The 10,918-nt window shown below is 36.1% G+C and overlaps 1 pseudogene across 1 annotated transcript; it reads left to right on the top strand.

Annotated features, from left to right (window-relative positions):
* The first annotated feature begins 371 nt into the window (after positions 1-371).
* LOC308432229 (vomeronasal type-1 receptor 100-like) lies at positions 372-1,272 on the top strand (annotated as a pseudogene). Its single transcript has one exon. The product of its transcript is annotated as a vomeronasal type-1 receptor 100-like (transcript).
* Positions 1,273-10,918: the final 9,646 nt, after the last annotated feature.

Below are 10,918 nucleotides of genomic sequence, written 5' to 3'. Positions count from 1 at the left end.
ATTACTACGTTTTAGGAGTTAACTACTCAGTGATACAATTGAAATATGTAGAGTTAGATTTCAAAGTCATTCTAGTAAGGTGCATGAGACAAAGTGTTTGTTCCATTCTAATATAACCATGTATGTGTTTATTATCCATAATTTTTAAGTCAGCAGAATCATGGATAAAAAATAGAAATGTAAGATATAATGTGCTGTCTGGAATATCAAATATTGAAGAAATAGTTTAATGAAGAATTCATAGACACAATCAAATAGTGATTTAAGCATACAGTCTAACGAATTGTAAGTTTCACATGTACAATCTTTTTTATTTCAGATATAGGAAATTGACATCTGCTACGCTGTTAAGATGAATATAGTCTCCAGTTATGTCCTCATTAGAAAATGTCTTTTATATACAAGCTGGACTTGGAGTCCTAGCCAATATGTTTCTCATTTTTTTCTATACTTCCATAATCCTAGGTCACAGACCTAAGCCCATGGACCTGATCTCCTGTCAATTGACCTTTGTTCACACAATGATGATTCTCACTGGAGGGGATAATATGATTGAATATGTATTAGAGTCACTAAAATTTGGGAATGACATCAAATGTAAGACAATTTTTTACATACACAGAGTGATGAGAGGTCTCTCCATCTGCATTACTTGCCTCCTGAGTGTGTTACAGGCTGTCACTATCAGTCCCAGTACCTCTTTGCTGGCAAAATTTAAGCAGAAAGTAAAAACACACATCATCTATGCTTTTTTCTTTCTTTGGTTTTTCAATTTATCATTCTGTTGTAGGTGGATCTTCTATGTTGCTGGCTTTACAAATGTGAGTGTGACCAACCAGATGAAGGTCACTAAATCCTGCTCACTCTTACCCATGAACAACATCTTCAGGGGACTAAATACAACAGTAACAATGTCCAGGGATATAATTCTCATAGGAGTCATGCTGACCACAAGTGCATACATGATGATTATCTTGTGCAGACATCAGAGGCAATGCAAGCATCTTCATAGCATCAGCCATCTGAGAGCAATCCCCAGAGAAAAGGGCCACCCAGACGATTCTGTTGCTAGTAGTGTTTTTTGTGGTCATGTACTGGGTGGACTTCATCATGGCACTCACCTCAATCTTGTTATGGATGTATGACCCAGTCATCCTGACTGTTCAGAAGTTTCTGATGTATGCCTATCCCACAATTGCTCCTTTGATACAAATCAGTTCTGATAAGAGAATAATCGGCATGCTGAAAAATTTGCACTGCAAGTACCACTAGATTTTCTAAAAAAAAATTTATCTTCCTTCCTTTAACAATGATTCCCTTTTTTATGTACAAGAGTTATACCATTCCTAAATTACAGATATTTGTAAACTTTACTTGTTCAAAGTAACATTCATCATATGACTCAAATAATGTTTGTCATATCATATACATATATTCATTTGACATTACATATGCCAAGCACTATAGATTTCTTTTAATTTTTTCTTTTTCATAGAATATTTTCTGTATTTAAATTTTAAATGTTATCCCTTTTCCCCTACATCCATCTCTACTCCCCCTCCTCTTGTCTCCATGAAAGTGCTCCCTCTCCCAAACACCCTCGCTACCTTAGTGACTTGGCATTCCCCTAAACTGGGAAAATGTGCTTTCACTGGACCAAAGGCCTCATCTCCCAGTGATGCCAGACAATGCCATCCTCTACTACATATGCAACTCAGTTCATTTTATGGCTCACATGAATTATCTTCTTCATTATTTTTGCTTAATCCTAAGTGTTTTTGATGCTAAGAATATTCAAAAGAAGCTTCTCACTGATAGTGACATTGTTAGTCTTTTCTTGAAACTATTTCAATCTTTTCTCATCTATAAAGATTTGTCAAAATCAGAGCTTTAATTCTATTTACTATCTCAACTTCTTCTAGATAATGAAGTTAATGCAAATTTATATTTCCCATTATAAAGCACAGTTACTCAATTAGTCTCTTATAAAAGTTTCTTCTGTGTGTTTACTTGTACCTTTCTTAATCTTTATTTATTGAAATATTATTGGTAAATAAAAATATTTATGTACAGATACATATGTACAGTTTGAATTTGGTGAACATGCATATGCTTGAGTAAATGTGCACATACAAACATGGTGTATTCATGTAAACTTTGTGGCCAGAAGACAACCATTGCTAATGTTCTTTAGAAGCCATTTTTCTCATGCTCTGATAGAATATGTCTCTTCTGTACCTGGAGCCTACCAAATAAGATCTTACCAGTAGGATTGTGCCAGATATGGATTCTTTTATCACTTACCCTCTGTTATGGGATCACTAAGGTTCAACCATTACCAACCATTTAACAATTATATTTTTCTATTTATTGGGAAATTTTTTCATAAATATATTCTGATTATATTTTCCCCTTCTTCTAGTCCTCTCGGTTCTCACTCATCTACTTTTCCTTCTAAATCCATGTACTTTTTGTTTGTCCCTAAGAAAGAGAAAGGCATATAATCGATAATAATAAACTAAATGTCAGTAACTCAATAATTTAAAACAAACTTAAACCAAAATAGGGAAAAACACATTAAGAAAAAGTGAAAGGAAGAAGAAACACTTTCAGTAGGAGATGATGTGAAGACCTAGAAGCATTCAAGTTCAACACAATTTCCTTATAAGAGTACAATATCTTAAGTCATGTGTGTGTGTCTCTCTCTCTGTGTGTGTGTGTGTGTGTGTGTGCGTGTGCGTGCATGCATACACAGGCAAACAACCTTTAAAGATGATATTGAGAGGAATTTTCTGTTGGTCATCTTCTGCAGGGCAGAGTGATTTATTTCCACATGTGAGAAACCCTTGGAGTAAATGAATTTTCCAATTGCAACTGGCTATCCAAGAAAGATAGTTTTTGAGTAACAGATGTCTGTATCAACTTCCACCCGAGCACACTCTAAGGTAAAACCTGGACAGTCTCTGTGCGTGCTGCCACAGCCTCTTGGTTTATATATATATATATTGGGCTGGGTTTTGAAGGCTTAATTTCCATAGCATCCTCTGACTACTCTGTGTTTTGTGCTTACCAGCACTCCTAGAGTTCTTAAAGCCCTTAGCAAAATAATTTAATGAGGACATCAAATAAAGAACTGAGTTTCTCAAGGTCTCTCACTCTCTACATATTTACCTGCTGGAGGTCTCTTTGTTTCCTACCATCTGCTGAGTGAGGAAGCTTCTGTGGTTGTGATTTAGCAAGATTCAGCTCTATGAATCCAGTATAGTGCCATTAAGAACATTTTATAGCTACAGTCTTTTACAAGAACACCAGTATTTGATTTCCTCTTTTGCCCTGGCTTATCTAGTCTTAGATTCTTGACTATGCAAGCAGTGTTGGAAATGGCTACGGATCATGTAGTGCTTAATTCAAAGGCTTTATATCACAATTGCACAACCATATCTTGATGGTCAGTCATTATTATATTTTGAGAGTTTTTTTTTTTACTGGGTTCGTGTCTAACTTTATCTCCTTGTACTGTGCATGGTCCTGTTGAATATCATGGACTCTGAACAGTTAAGGTAAAGCACCCCTATACTTACAACCTACATTTCTTCATGTTCAATGAGTTGTGTACTGATATCCTCAGGAATATGGTTTTACCACTGCTTTGTTGGGAGCAAACAATGGCCCTGACAATGTAGTGTGTTGTGTGGAGTTTCCTATGTAACCTCTTTTGAAAACATCTCAATTAAATGTAAGCAAGTCACAGAACTGGTAAATTCATTTGGTGATGATAGATTTCACTTTGAACTCCTCTGCGAAGAGCCTCCCTGCATGAAGAGGTTAGAAATAGAGTGCACAAAGTATGATTCTGGTGATAATTTAAAGTCTGAGGATCTCAAGAATTTATAGCTTTCTAAATGCTGATGATAACTTCTAAAAAGTCCGACAAATGTTCTTTGTCTTTCTGATGGTAAAGGCTGCTAGTTTAGGGGATTGACACATGTAGGCCAACATGAGAAGATTGAGTAATGGTGGCCTTTGTTCTATCTCAGCAGTATCTGCTGGGCTCTAACTTTCAGCCTGCGAGTCTGAAGTCCCAGGAAGAAATAAGAACACTTAGAAAGATGATTATAATGTTCATTACTAAGTTGTAGAAAGTTTGTTATGAAAGATAGTTAAGGGACAAAGCAGAAAGATCTAGAGCCAGGAAAGAGAAATATTCTTGTATGTGGGAAAGGGAAAAATTCTAGTAAGGGAAAAAGTTTCTTCTATCTTCCCTTTATCTCTTTCTCCTCAGTACTATACATGTTAACGAAGACATGATCATATATTACAAAGTTCATCACAAATTCACACAAAAATTGAATCATAGACTGAAATAGAAGATTACAACAGAGAATGTTTACATGCATAACCATTAGAGTAACTATCTGGCTAAACATCTATCACCTGTCTCAGCTCCACAGGTTCTCTGAAGGTTTGAAACTGTAACTAAGTTATTAGTGACATGTGTAGAGATAAACTCAGTCATTATTTTATCCTCTGTCCTAGCACATATATTAAATCCTTAGGTCCATTTTTATGACCTTTGGTTAATTGTTTTGCAACCTATTTTAATGTGCTCTGAGTAGGAAAAAAGTCTGGTTACTATCTAAAAGTAATTGACTGGTGACACTTTGGAGACTGGTAAACTTCTCATTGCTGTTTTGGCTATCTGAAGTGGCCTACTGGCATTCTCACTATAAAAGAGCTTAATAATCAATTGTAATTTAGGAATTTTGTAAGATCATCATTAAGACTTAAGAAGCCATTTACTTGTCTAACCAGCATCGCTACATGACAGGACATCTTTGTAGATCTGCAAAAATCTACTCCAAAGCAGTATGCTATTACTTAATAATTGTTATATATGTTTAATAATAACAAGATAAGCACATTAATACCTGGAATCTTTTCTCAAATGAATCCCTTACACCGTTGCTGAGTAAATGCAAAGCAGTTATAGATTATATAATAATCCGAGGCCTGCGATTTCAGGATGATCATCTTCTAGTTATTAGCTTGTCCAGGTATGGCTCATGGCAAAGTAGGAGTGGGTGAGTGTTTGAGGGAGCATCCTCACGGAAGCAGGGAATGAGCTACATGACATAGAGCATTTGCAGAGGGAAAACTGGAAAAGTGCTAACATTTGAAATGTAGTTAAACAAAATATCCAATGAAATAAATAAATAAGTATTGCAGGTATAAGAACAGAGGAGAGACTGAAGAAAAGTAGCTCCAATGAATGGCCCAAATTTAGATACATCTTCTAGGAGTGGGCAGGAACCAAGGTCGGCCACTACAATGCTAAGATGTGCTTAGAGACAGGAGCATGGTGAGGCTGTTTTCAGAGAGACCCTGCCAGCAGCTGAGTGAGAGATGAGCAGATACTTACATCCAACCTCTGGACTGAAGTCAGGGACCACTTTGGTTGAATTAGGAGAAGAGTCGAAGAAGCTGAAAAGGTGAGTGTGATGCCATAAAAAACCAAGCATTTCAACTAACCCAAACCCCAATGACCTTCCAGAGACTGAGCCACTAACCAGGCCCTGGGAAGATGTCTACTTTATCTGAACTAAGACCTCCTCAATCCTTGAGAGCATTAAGGCTCTAGGTTAGAGAGTGGTCTGTTAGGGGAAGAGCAAACTCTTGGAGACAAAGGGGGAGAGGAGTGGAATGAGAAAGTTCTGGAGGGGAGACTGAGGGGGACAACAACTGGAAGGTAAATAAAAATAATTGAAACAAAAATGGTTCCAAGGAGTTATTTAATTTTCATTTCCCAGATAACCAAGAATTTTGCATATTATGTTTTTTTTCTTATTGAAAAACATAACTTAAAAAACAAAGATAAATGTACAAATTTTTAAGCATTTTTGCATAAAAGTGTATGAATACATTTTTAATGTTGTAATTAAGTATTTGTGGGTACACATACACATATGTATATATGTAACAATAATATAGGAAAAGAGGTTATTAATTTGAGGGGATAGGAGAGTAATGGGGAGGGGCTGTAGGAAGGAAAGGGGGATGTGACACAGTTCTATTGTAATTAAAATATATTCTTTTTTTCTTGAACTTCACACAGTCTGTGAGTTGTTTTGGGGTGTTCAGAGCTTTTTGGGATTAGTATCCCATTATCAGTGACTGAATATTATGTCTGTTCTTTTGTGACTGGGTTATCTCACTCAGAATGATATTCTCTGCACATTTTGTAAAGAGCTTGTCAGCCATTCAAGATTCTATTGTTGAGGATTCTCAGTAGCTCAATATCACACATTGTACTTGGATTATTTGTGTTGTTGGTTTCTAACATCTTGAGTTTCTTGTAAATTTTGGAAATTAGCTCTTTGTCATATGGAGATCATTTCCCAATGTGCAGAATGCCTTTTTGTTATATTTGCAGTGTCCTTTGTTGTACAGAAGCATTGCAGTTTTGAGAGGAGCCTGAGATAGCTGTCTCATGAGAGGCTTTTCCAGAACCTTATCAGTACAGATGCATATGCTCACAGCCAACCATCTGACATAGCAAAGGGACCCCAATGGACAAGATAGAGAAAGGAAGGAAAGAGCTGAAGGGGTTTGCAACCTCATAGGAAGAATGACAATATCAACCAACCAGAGTTCCTAGAGCACACATGGAATAAAACACAAAGCAAAGAATACACATGGAGAAGACCCATGGCTCCAACATCCAGCAACATATGTAGCAGAGGATGGCCTTATCTGGCCTCAATGGGAAGCGATGCCTTTGGCCCAGTGAAGACTCAGTGCCTGAGCTTAAGGTAATGCTAAGGTGGTAAAGGAGGAGTGGGTGGGTAGGGAGCACCATTGTAGAAAAAAAAGGGGGGGAAAGGAAATGTGACAGGTGGTTTGTGGAAGGAAAACTGTGAAGGGGGATAATTTTTGAAATGTAAATGAATAAAATGACAAATAAAATTTTTAAAACTCCTTGAATTTTGGTTGGAATTATGTCTCCATCTTCTAATGTGCATGTAATGCAAAAAAATCCCCAAAGCTGTTACTTTCTACTTACCTTTAGGACCATCATACTCTCATCTGTATGGTAAATTAGCCTGACATCTTCAGGATGAACAAGAGGTTCAAGATCTCTTTGATTGTGAAAAAAAAAAAAAAAACATTAAACGTACAGTGGTTTAGGAGGCATGGCACAGTTGAGAAGTCACAACCCTCTCATCCTGCAGCCAACACATGCACTGTGATGTCTACCTCAGAAATAGGGGTAAGTCAGTCCTAGTTAACAGTTAGTGGACCTGAGCATAAAAGTGAAAGTATTAACTGGTGTTTGCCTCAGTAACTTCCATCCAATAAAGAGAAGTAGTAAGTCATTTATAAGTCACAGAGTGCTGTGAAGAGTTGCATAATTGAACTCGGGACATTGATACATTACATGAATATCAACAGTAATTTTTGATGCTTTTTTGTTCACTTTCATTATTTTTAATATATGTAGTTTTAAGTATTGCCCAGAGTATAAAATGAAAAATACTGTCATTGAGATAAAACACAGATAAACAAATTCTGAATCTATTCTTTACTAGTTATGAGAACTACTTTAATGGCTGCAAATAATTTATTTTTCTCTGCAAAATGAGGATGGTAATTTATGTTTTATAGAATTATTAAAAAACTAGACATGGGGCTAGAAAAATATTTTGACATTAGTAGGTACCAAAAGTGTGTTTATTATTACTTTGTGAACCTAGTTGGTATGTGAGCATCAAATCCTTTCAGGAAGTGTTGAATTCATTTTCTATTTGCATATTGCTTTTCATGTAACATTGTCTATACACTATATACAAAAATTGAGTAAGTATAATCTCTTTCTCTATAAATATGTAATGAAATAACTGACTTTTAAGCATATCAAAGTAAGCTCATGTTATATTAAAAAAAAGATCTCTTTGAACTAACTCATACAGTAGGGATGAAAATTAATGTACTTTGAGATAAATTTAATCCTGGAATTTCCAAATAAAATCAAAATTGCTTTTGGTAGGTTTTATGAACATATATCTTTAGAAATCATATGTGAGGTCACTATCTGCTTATATGTATCAGGGGCTATACAAATCTGGTCAAGAAAATAAATCCCATCTGGCTATCAAGTGCAATTGTAGGCACTTCTTCAATGAGTTAATTATAGTCACCTCTCATTCTTCATGAACGAAAGAACCACCATGGAATTCTCCATCTGTTTTCTATAATGGCCTGTAGTAAAAAAAATATTTTTGTGGCAGTTTTTGGTAGTTAAAAATCATTATGTTTAATCTTTAAAGGATTACAATTTTCATGTTATGTTTTGTTCTACATACACTTTATGATGATTGTAAATAGTAAGATTTCAATGCATTCTATCTATCCTTTTCAAAAAATTAAGTACTAACAAAATATATATTCATATATTTTATGCTAAAATGCTTTTAACAATTTGTATATGTATCTGTTTTTTTGTAAATAAAAATGTTGTCGGGAAAAAAAAGACTTGATTAGAAAAAAATATTTTCTAAAATATCCTGCTTAGGGTATCTTCTGACATCACACCATTTATATTGTTGTATGAAACACACACACACACAGAGAGAGAGAGAGGGAGAGAGAGAGAGAGAGAGAGAGAGAGAGAGAGAGAGAGAGAGAGAGAGAGGAAGAGAGAGAGAAAGGGAGGGAGGCTGGGAGGGAGGGAGGGAGGGAGGGAGGGAGAGAGAGAGAGAGAGGAAGAGAGAGAGGGAGGGAGGGAGGGACATAGAGAGGGAGGGAGGGAGGGAGGGAGAGAGGGAGGGAGGGAGAGAGGGAGAGAGGGAGGGAGGGAGAGAGGGAGAGAGGGAGGGAGAGAGACTTTATATTTTAATATGCTTTAAAAATAATATTATCTGCACAGCTACCTAACTTCCAGGTTAGTAGAATTTACATTCTAGCTATAACAGAAATTATCACATACAATGTTTCATCTGGGCTTGTCTAAGCTCCAGTTATATAGCCATCTGGGCCAATTTGCTTGGCTCTAGCTCATTGGGGCTTCCTTTTCTCTGCTGCAGCTTCTTCCCTGTCTCCTGCTATAAACATGGATATAGAAAAAGAAAGACAGAAAAGTGTGAAAGACATAGTGGGGTGGAATAGAGTGAAAAAGAGAAAGGGGAGAGAAAGAGAGAGGGGTAGGGAGGGAAAGGGAGAGAGAGGGAGAGAGGGAGATAGAAAGAGAGAGGGAGACATAGGAAGAGAGATAGAGCTCCCCCAGGACTTTCAAATAGCTCAAGTTCCTGGAGAAAGGCAAGTATCCTAATTCTCATATAAAAAGAATACAAGCCTAGAACACATCTCATCTTGGGTATGGAAATCACCTACTATTAATGGATTGATGTTAATCTGTTTCTTTTACACATTTGTTGTGCATTTTCTATTATAGACACTGTAAGTTTTAATTTAGATTGAAGAAGGTTTTTCTACATCTTTTCAATGGTACTTTACTGTTGTTACTTTTGTGTTTCACAAATACTTGTTTCTATTAATGCACACACAGTAGTTAATGTCTATTGAGAATAGGTCACACATGGGAAACCCAGAGCTCAGCTGTTTCTGCTTCACTCTTCTCCTGGAATTGGGGAAGTTCACTTTTTTCATTTGATGGTGCCAATTTCTAACAACCTTGAACTCAGAGCTGCCTTCTCCAAATGACATCATAAGTAAGGGTGTAGAGGGAATGACCTGATGACATTTCTTCCATATAACTGCATCTTCTGATCTCATTCTACATAAATGTCTTTCAAAGGTCCAGGTTGGTGACTGTTCCTTTTTCTCTTCTTCATAGTGAGAGCAGGTGGTAGAATGAAGCAGATAGCTATGTTATTTTTCCAACAATTCTTAGCTGCACTGAGTCACAAATAAACATGACAATTGATGAGTTATAAGGGAATAATCTTACATTTTATGTTGTTTTTATTAACTTTCTTATCATATTTAAATTACTTACAATACTTATAGTAATAAATAATTCTTTATAATTAATAATAAATTTTCTATGTATATGATGTGTACATTTGTAGAATTAGAATTAGGGAACCCTTCTTACAGTTTAGAGATCAGACTTGAATTAAGTATGATTCTGGAGCATTATGTATTTAAATTATATGTGTGTGTGTGTGTGTTTATATGAGTATGCATATGCATAGGTATATGTATATGATTTTGCCTACATATATTACCTGCTTACAATTTGTGTGCCTGTTCAGAGAGGGCAAAGTATCCATTTTAACTAGAGTCCCAGATGGTACATGAATGACTATGTTATTGCTGAGATTGAAATCCATGTCTTTAAAAAGCAAAACATCCTCTTGACAAATATCTAGCTGTATTTACAACCTGTATCCTGGAGCTTTTAAAACAGATGGTGCAACAACTGTAAAAATCTATTACTGAGAGAATCTGATGTTTGGCTCTGCAAATTAAATAAATTCGTTCCTTTATAAGATTAAGCCTTTTAGGAACAAAAATTATGTAAGTACCAAATGTGTGATTTATGTTCTCATATCCTTGAATATGTTGTAGGGTAGTCTCAGGCACTATCTTTTGCATTATTTCTCTATATCTATGCATGCCTGTTTTTATTTCTATTGGATGTTTTCTTTATTTACATTTCAAATATGATCCCCATTTCCAGTTTTCCCTCTGGAATCCTCTTCCCCCATGCCCTCCCTTCTTTCTATGAAGGTGCTCCCCCACCCACCTAGCCACTTCCTTTTTCTTTCCCAGCCTGGCATTTTCCTACATTGGGGTATCAATTTTGACAGAACCAGGAGCCTCTCCTTTCATTGATGCCCCATTAGGCTGTCCTCTGCTACATATGCCTCTAGAGCATGGGCCAGTCCATGTGTACTCT

The sequence above is a fragment of the Micromys minutus genome (assembly GCF_963924665.1).
Source record: "Micromys minutus genome assembly, chromosome: 18".
NCBI lineage: Eukaryota > Metazoa > Chordata > Mammalia > Rodentia > Muridae > Micromys > Micromys minutus.
Note: the sequence above shows the minus strand (reverse complement) of the source record. Positions and strands in the feature narration are given on the sequence as shown.